This window comes from Alligator sinensis, unplaced genomic scaffold, assembly GCF_000455745.1.
Source record: "Alligator sinensis unplaced genomic scaffold, ASM45574v1 scaffold1175_1, whole genome shotgun sequence".
NCBI classification, from domain to species: Eukaryota; Metazoa; Chordata; order Crocodylia; family Alligatoridae; genus Alligator; species Alligator sinensis.
Genome location: NW_005842762.1, coordinates 733,512 through 742,812, shown reverse-complemented (window position 1 = coordinate 742,812; position 9,301 = coordinate 733,512).

The following is a 9,301-nucleotide window of genomic DNA, read 5'->3' as shown; positions in this document are numbered from 1 at the left end:
GTGTAATACCCCAAGAAATTCATACAAGTTGGTTTTAATTACCTCTTTCTGAAAATTTACCAGGTTCAAACAGTTTCTAAGTCAATCAGAAATCTTAGTAACTGATACCTTTATACTGGCATCAGAAAGCAAGAACAAAATTATTATTTTTTTAAATGTAAAACAGGAAAAATACCAAACAATATTAAACAGTGTTTTCAAATTCATGAAGCCCCACAGGCTGCATGAGTGGTGTTGGACCAGTCCTAGTCCTTGGGCTGGACTGGGTTCACAGACAAGCCCTGCATGCTGGATATAGTGCAAGGGGTCAGTTTGGTGCAAAAAGAACTCCAGCACCAACATCTCCTTTTTAGACACAATGATCAGTATCCAGAAGGGTAAAATACAGACCACAGTATACAAGAAACCCACAGACAAACATACATATCTGCACAGAACCAGCAATCACCCTAAACAAACCAAAAAAGCTGTGATATACAGCCAAGCCCTCAGATACCACTGCATCTATACTGAAGAGAACACACGGGATTGCCACCTCACCAATCTTAAAAAGGCTTTCACCCAGCAAGGACACTCCTCCAGAGAGGTAGACCGCACGTTTGAAAGAGCCACCTGGATACCACGTGAAGAACTGCTGCAGTACAGAAGAAAAACACCCACAAATCGCACACCGCTGGTTATGACCTATCACCCCTCCCTTGAACCTGTACGGAAAATCCTCAAAAAATTGCAACCCATATTGGAAAGAGACCCTACTCTTAAAAAGATCTTCCCAGAGCCACCCATCCTAGCCTTCAGACAAGCACTGAACCTCGCCAACCTCATCACCAGAAGCAAACTTCCTCAAGCCCAGAACACACCAAAAGGATCCAGACCGTGCCAGGACAAGAAATGCAAAACCTGCCAGCACGTCTCCACCACCCCCACTATTACTACACCCCACAACAGAGCCATCAGCATCCCAGGATCTTACAGCTGCACCTCCAGAAATGTGATATACCTCATCCAATGCACCAAATGCCCTGATGGAAGATATGTAGGAGAGACCAGACAACAACTGCGCACCAGAATGAACGCACACCGGAAATCCATCAGAGACAGAAATACCCAATTACCGGTGGGGGCACATTTCTCACAAGAGGGCCACTCTCTCTCCAATCTCTCAGTCCTGATCCTCAAGGGAAACTTACACAACACTTCCCAGAGACGAGCCTATGAGCTCCATTTCATCAACCTGCTGGATACTAGAGATCACGGACTAAACATAGACATTGGATTTTTGATACATTATAATCTGCCTGGCAACTGACTCCCCAGCCCAGCCCAGCCCCTGGCTTCTTTACTTTTCATTCCATCCAGGAAGAGCACACACCAACTGCTGCAGCTTCCTTAGCCTGACGAAGGGTTTTTGAACCCGAAAGCTTGCTTAATAACTATTCTCCAACTCTTTGGGTTGGTCTAATAAAAGATATCAAATTCACCCAAGGAACTTTGTCTGGAAGTGAGAAGCAATTCGGAAATAGTTGACCTTGAAATAAACATAGCTGTAGTAATTTGTATATAGTACCAATAGATTTAGTTCATTCAGAATTGATGCATTTTACCTATTTTAAAACAGCTGTAAATTTTAGAACAGGTACTTCAAAAACACACTTTTAAGCAGTACTTTTCCATCTGTTTACATATAGTACAAACTATACATGGTATTTAGTCCAAAGCCAAAAGGCTTATGATGCACCATACAGCTCATACAGCTCATTGGGCTGCATCCCAGCAGTCAATAATGTTTCAAGCCATGGTGAATCCACAGCTCAGCACTGCTCAGTATGTGTGTGTACTCCAGATATCCCCTCCCTCCCCCCCCAGCAAAGGATCTACGTGCTGATTAGCCCCTGGACTCATGCCTGGAACTGGGTGTTCTTGTCATGAGTCCTGGGATCCTCCAAAAAATTGACATACACTCTAATTTGGTGTGAGGAGGAAACAGGAACAAAAAAAGAACACTCAAAAATGGAAGAAAAAGGGGAAATAGTAATTGAGGGGCATTGGCAGAAGTTACCAGAAAGCTTAAGATGTATTTGATTTGTTTTAGTACCTGTATATCACAGACACATGTCCCTTAGGAGTACTTGAATTTAGAAAGTAAAGATAAAACAACAGATATGCATAGCCATAGATATTTCTTCCATGGCAAGGATTGAACTGTTTTCCTTAAGAGACAACACAATCAAGAACTAGAGTGACCATCTGTCCCATTTTAGCCAAGACACTCTTGGATTTCAAAGGCAACTGAGGGACACTGGGTGAAGTTAGTGGAAAACTTAAAGATTAGATATTTATGGATTTAGAGGCTGGTCATGGCTGGCTAAGGGGAATTATAGTGAACATCCTGGAAATGCAGGGGTACAGGGCAGGGAGTTGAAGTGGTGCAACCCAGCTTGCAAGCAGCAGGTAGGCATCACTACCTACCTGGAAGGCAATCTGGCCCCCTGCTGGCTTGTGAGAGCACAGGGGGATGGAACGCGGAGTGGGGTAATGCCCCAGATGTCACAGATGAAAGTCCTGGTTGCCCAGGATCTCCTTATGGTCAGCCTATCAATGACCATAACAAAACATGTATTCTGTATTAAGAGGGGAGGATAAAAAAAATCTGCAAATGTCAGCTGTGCCAGAATTCAATAGCTTTCATATTTTTAATGATTAACTTGCATCTGGGCATGAAGTTATGGTAAAGTGGCCATGGATACTGTAATTTAATTACGGAAATTCAAAGGACCACTTGTTTTCTTAGTTTCCTTCATCACTTTAGTGAGTTTTTAAATGTCTTAACATTTTTACAATTCTGAATAGGAGGCAAGGGAGGTTGTAGGCTTGTGAAAAGACAAGAGGCTGCAAAGACAACAATTATCCATATTTTTTGGTGTTAGATTTGAATGTTTTGCAAACTAAAGAGGTGCTGCAACCCAATTTGCTGAATCTATGTTTGGAAGATATCTACTTGCCCTGGTAACTGGAGTCACAGTTTTTCAATCCAAAACTATTGATCGGTACGAGAAAATATTTTGGGAATCAATGAATGTGGTTTAATTCCAATGAATAGCATTAACATAAAAGTTAATCTGCAAGACAGTTCAGAGCTAGCAATACTAAAGTCATAGAAGTAGAGCTGGAAGGGATCTCCAGGGGTCATCTAGTCCAGCTCCCTGCCTGAGGCAGGATCACCCCTTTCCAAACCACGTTATAGAAACCATAACCTAAACTGTACAGGCTACCGTCAACCCTGACACAACATATACCTAGCACCCTAACTTGCCACAGGTAAAGTAGGGGAACCATGGCAACCAATGCCCTGCTTGTATATAATGTTGTCAATGTATGCTCAAGAGGACCTGGGCAGAGGGCCCCACCCGCTGCTACAGAGAAAGGCAAAAACCCACACAGTCAATACCAATCTGATCATGCGGTAAAATTCCTTCCTGACCCAAATATGGTGATCGGTCTGAGATTTAAAAAGTGAAAAAGGAGTAATATAAAATCAATATGAAATATCAGTGGTAACTAAGGTAGGGTTACAACAAATCCAGATTCAAACCTCACTCTAACCTGCTGCAATACCAACCCTGGGACAAGAACCTCTGGTTGTCACACAAAGCTCCTGGGTTGAACACCAGAGATGCATCATTAATACCTCCTGGAAAAGAATAACCATCTCAGGGTAGTTATGGGGGACAAACCTTTTCTAGATTGCAGCCCTCAACCTCAAATGGCATCTCTCAAGGAACAGGCTAACTAACTCCCAGTCTTACCACAGCAATAGGCCTTGAAACAGACCCAGAGGTCTTCTGGGCCCTAACATCAATACAGACCATGATATCACTGGACTGAATAACTCAGAATATAACATCCAAGGTTCACTCACTTGCAAGTCTACCAATGTCCTATGCACCATCACCTGTTCACAGTGCCCTTCTGCTGTCTGCATTAGACAGATGGGGTGATTCCTATGGGAAGGAATGAATGAGCACTGATCTGACATCAGCTGTCAAAAGACATGCAGTTCTGTCGCAGAGCCCTTTGTCCTCCTTGGACACTCCATCCCTGACCTGAGGGTGGCTGTTCTCAGGCAGCAAACCTTTAAAAAATGATCTGAACAGGAATCTGCAGAACAAGAGATCATTCACAGACTAGACTTCATTAAGTACGATTTAAACAGGAGTGCATATGTTTTAAACAGGGACAATGGGCTCTTATCCCATTACCTGGATTAGCCTTTGTGCCTCCTTCATTCCTATGGATGTATTGCTTGCTTATTTGCCTCTCTCAGAACTGCCCCTCGTCCTACCTCCCACCTCTCCTCTCCCCATCCCTATTCAAATTTATTCCTCCTTCTTATACACTGCTTTGTGCATGTCCTTTCACAGCATTTGATGAAGTGAGCTTCATCCCACAAAAGCTTGTGCTTTATTCATCTACTTTGGTTAGCTTATAAAGTGCAAATGTAGCCTGCCTTCTTGATTTTAGACTAGCATTACTAACTATGTCAAGTAATACAGGAGCTACAATAATACAATAACATATGTGGCATGCAATGAGAGCAGTAGCCACAATGTTTTACATCAAGTGAAGGTTTTTCTTTTTCTTTAACAGCCTGCACTTTTGTCATAAAATCAATACAAATAGGAGCAGGATTCAATATCTAATGCCAAGAACCTGCCACGCTGAGGCTATGTGCAGACATTCCTTTTCTAGTGGAAGAAATGCTGCTCCCCAGTAGAAATCACAAGTGTACAGATGTTCCCCAAAAATAGCTGTGCTGGGAGAAAAATGACCTGACACCAACTAGGTAGGAATTACCCGCAGGGAGCATTTCTCTCAGGAAAATGAATGTCTGTGCACTTTCCTGGGGACCAGTAGGAGTAGAACTGTGAGGAAAGACCCTCGTGCCTTCCAGAGAGCAGAGTCACCCCACTCTGCAGAAGGCATGGGGGACAGCTGCTCATTCCCCTCCCATAGAGAGGAAGAGAGGACAGGGGAAGAAAAGAAGGGGAGCAACCACTGGCTGCTTCCCACCAGCTCCTCACATTAGGGAATCCCCAATGTAAGAAGCAGGAAGGAGGCTTTGCCATGTAGCTCTGTCTGCTTGGTGCCAAGACACCAGGAGCCAAGCAGAGGAAGCAGCACCACAAGGCCTCGCCTGCTTCTTGCTCCAGAGTCTCTGGTGTGAGAAATGGGCACAGGGCTTTGCCGCACTATTTCAGCTCTCTTAGGAATGGGAGGACTGGAGCAGCCTTTGCTTTCTCCAGAAAAGGATCACCCTGGTCCCAGGAAAGTGCAAGGAGCAGGGTTACAGCTGGCTCTGTCCTACTAGGTCCAGCTGCCTATCCTCCCACCTGCACATTTGGGGCTGGAATATGTGTGGAACCCAGGTGCCATCACTTGGGTCCCCCTCACGACAGCGGGATCGCAGTGCGGGGGACAGCTCCAGAGTTCTGAACTTAACCCAGGGCTGGAAGAAGTGCTGCACTGCTGAGGTGGTGGCAGGGGCAGTACAGGGCTGCTTCTGCTTTGGTGAGATGGGGCTGCTGCTGCTGAAAGCCCCATGTAAGAGCCCAGAGCCCGAGTCACATGGTTCAGGTTGTTTAATGCCAGTCCATATGGACTGCCTGCCACCAACTTCCCAATAACTCAGAGAAATAGTAGAATTTTCATCCTTGGTGGTTTTTAAGACCCTGGTAGACAAAACCTGGTGCACCATGCTGTTCCGCCTCTGCCTGCAGCAGCACTGCTGGCTTGGGAGAGTGGGGTGGGGGGCAAAGTGTCCCGGAGTTCCCATTGCCCATATGGTCATCCTACCTAAACACCTATATAATTCATGGGAAGGGTTGTGAACTTTGGAAGCAGCATGCTGATCAGGGAATCAAAATGGCTGCAAATAGACATTGCCCTTGTGCTACCATAACATTTTTTTTGGCAGCAGAAAATCCAAGCGAACAGATATCCCTGCCCCTTGTCATGCCCCCAAATGCCCGAAAATGGTGGCATGAAAATTCCTAGTAATAGTTTGTGCTACCGTTTTCTGTTCATTTATGGATTGAGAGTGCAGAAAGTCTGGGGCTGACATGCTCTCCAGCTACCCCAAGTAGGTGCTTCCCACATTTCAGGGCCCTGATCCTGCAAGGCAACAGCCCTGGGTGCTCGCCCTGGACCTGGGGCTCCCTGGAGAAACCCGTGCATTCCCCACTAACTACTTGCTAACATGTATCTATGCCCTCATTTATGTATTAGCTCAGTTGTTAGAGTGCTTGCTCAAGATATGGGAAACCAGTCTAAAGGAGTTCAAATATATCTTACATCTCTCAGGAGAGTGCTGTATCCATAATGCTATAGACTGCTTTAAGGTGGGTGTAATCTTCAAATGATTCCTTGAGTTGGAGAGCAGAAGCAGGAGGGAACATGTCTCTGTAACCAAGTGCTTAGGTGATTCATTTTAAAGGCAGGAGAGAACCTGGTTCCAGTCTCTACTCTAATCATCCTATTCAATGACCTTTTAAAATAAAAGGCATTAAAAATGTCCTTGAAGCAGAGATCAGAACTCAAGTCTCTCCTCTCCCAGGTGATTCCAACTACTGGGCTAGAGATTCATACTCCTACTCCCCAGCCCAATTAATCTTACTTGGACTTTTTTTCTTTCTTTCCAAAGTGTCAACATAAGTGAGTGGTGAATGTTCCCCACTCAGAACAGCCTATAGCTTCATTGCTCTTGGCACTCGCCTGAGAGGTAAAAGGTGTGTTTCAACCTCCTCAGGTAGAGGAGGCCACTGAACCTCTATGCAGCACGAAACCTGAGTCTCCCAAATGCTCTAACCACTAGATTATTTTATTGAACACGTGCATGTGTGGTCTAATAACTACGCTATTGTATAAAGATAGAGGTGGTGTCCCCATTGAGTGGCAGTGTATATGACCACTGGGGTTTGATCAGAACTAAATTATCTTGGTGTGTCTTAGATGTGTTTGGACCATATCTATCAGCACAGGATCATTAGAGGGGTTAGAGAAGATGGCTAGTCTGAGGACCCTGATTGGGCTTAGGTGCCAAGATGCTCAGGCAAAGCAAAGTCTGGGCTTGGGCAGAAGCAGAACTTTAAGCATCTAGGCATTTTTACTGGAGCAATTTTGGTGCCTAAATTGTTGGGTGGGGGGTGCACATGCCGGAGTGGTAGTTGTAGATGATATGATATTATTGCATTTAGATGTCTCCATTAAATTTAAGTCCTTTTAATTAATCATAGTCTCAGAGCCTGTGGTGGGTTGTGCTGTGAGTGAACAGTGGCTTTCTTGAATCTGTTTGGTCAGCAGGGTGAAAAGGTGGCCTCTAGAGAAAGGATGGTGCAACTGCACCCATCTCTTCCCTGTTATGTTGAGCAGCTCAAATTGATCAGGAGAAAGGAGAAAGAGAGAGAGAGAAAGTATAATGAGAAATTGTCAACTGAAGCAGATTAGTTATACCAGGATGTATCCTGGCCCAGCAGATCTGCTTCACTTAAGTGAAACATGTTGCTCATTGTCCCATCCATTGATCTTGCAGAACGATAGGCAACATGTCCCTCTTTTGCAAAGAGGCACCCTGCAGCATCTCAGAGAGCATCTCTGTAAGTGGGGACAGCCAACTCTGGTGCCATCTTGGGGCTGAAAAACACAGCGTAGCAGTTCTAGCCTAAACCCTCTTCTTTCCTTCCTCTCCAAGTGGGAGGGAGTGGAAAGCTATAAAGATCATCCTCTCCTCCTTCCCCTTCCTGTACTAGCAAAGTTCATATAGGGTCTCATATGCTGGACAAAGGCATATACAGACCAATGGATGCCAGGAAGCAGAATTCCATTATATGTCCACTCACATACCTATCAACTTAGATGTACTATACTTTGCATAGTAGAGAAGAAAATATTTTAGCACACTGGGGACATTTGTATATCTCTTGAAAATTTTACCCATAAAGTAAGAACATATTAGATTAAAAATAAATAGATGTTTAAAAAATACTGGAGTTCAAATTGTAGTTAGCAAAGCAGCATTTTAAATAGTAAAAAAAACATATTTCTAAACGCTGACTAGAACAAAACCAAGAACTGGCACCACCTTAAGAACTCTTGAATCTGCCAAGTTATGCCTCCAACAAAGCATCCACATTAAGTACTTTGTCAGAGCAGAGTTAGTTTTCAAAGTACTGGTTAGCCTTGAAAAAAAGAGGAAAGAAAAAAAATTGTTTACGCTGCAAAAATGGAGGAATAGGATCTTCCCATATGTTGGCTCAATAGTCAAGTCATTAGAGCACTTGCTCAGGCTTTAGGCCTTTGGACCTATACCCAGAGGCATTTGGACCTATATTTCTGACTTCTCAACAATATGCCATCAACTTGGCATTGATCAGAGCGCTCTTCATCCCTGTAGCTAGCAATTAAGAGGGGAAGATATGCAGGGCCAGAAGGACAGCAGCAAGGAGGAGGGTGACTCCATGAGATGGGCACCCCACAAATGGTGCAGACTTTATCCTACTACTCTCTCTCTCATATAATAAGGTAGTCTTGCAGTACTCTGTTGGTCAGTGAGAGCAGGAAACAGCTTGTTTGCCTCCAAAAGATATCTGTCATGAGATGGACACAGACAAAACCCTAGCCAACACAACTTATATCAGTAGAGTTTTACGCCTGATTTCTGGGGTAAATTTTCATCTGTCAATATCCTTAACTAATACCTTTTTACTAATAAGCATGGCTAACTGGATTTTGCCTTCCCTTTTTCTCAAAAATTCTTTTTCATTTTTACTTTTTGGCTCAAAAGACAGAAATGTGCTGATCTAACCTGATTGTCTACACATCCAGGTCATGTAATTTCACACAAAAAATCCATATTCATTCCATAATTTCTGGATGAAGTTGAGTCCATTTTTTAAATACAATATGCCATCTTGATCAAAAAGATTTAGGCAGAAGGCAGGGTTGATTTTGCACCTTACAGACTAAGTCAGAGATGCTGTTTCTTATAAAAGCTTACTTGTCTCTGATTTCACCAGTTTGTAAAGTGCAAATCTACCTTGCCTTCTGCCTGACTTCAGACTAACATGGCTAACTACCTACCTCTCTCTGCAAAAAGATTTAAAACTCGCTAAAGCTGTCACACTTGTTAGCAGTCAAGAATTGTATCCCTTTTGTCCTTTTATTATAGTTCTTATCATTTTCATCTTTCTTTGCACTGTCATCTTCATGCTGCTATTAATTTCTGTTTCTCTTCTCTAAAGGTTTT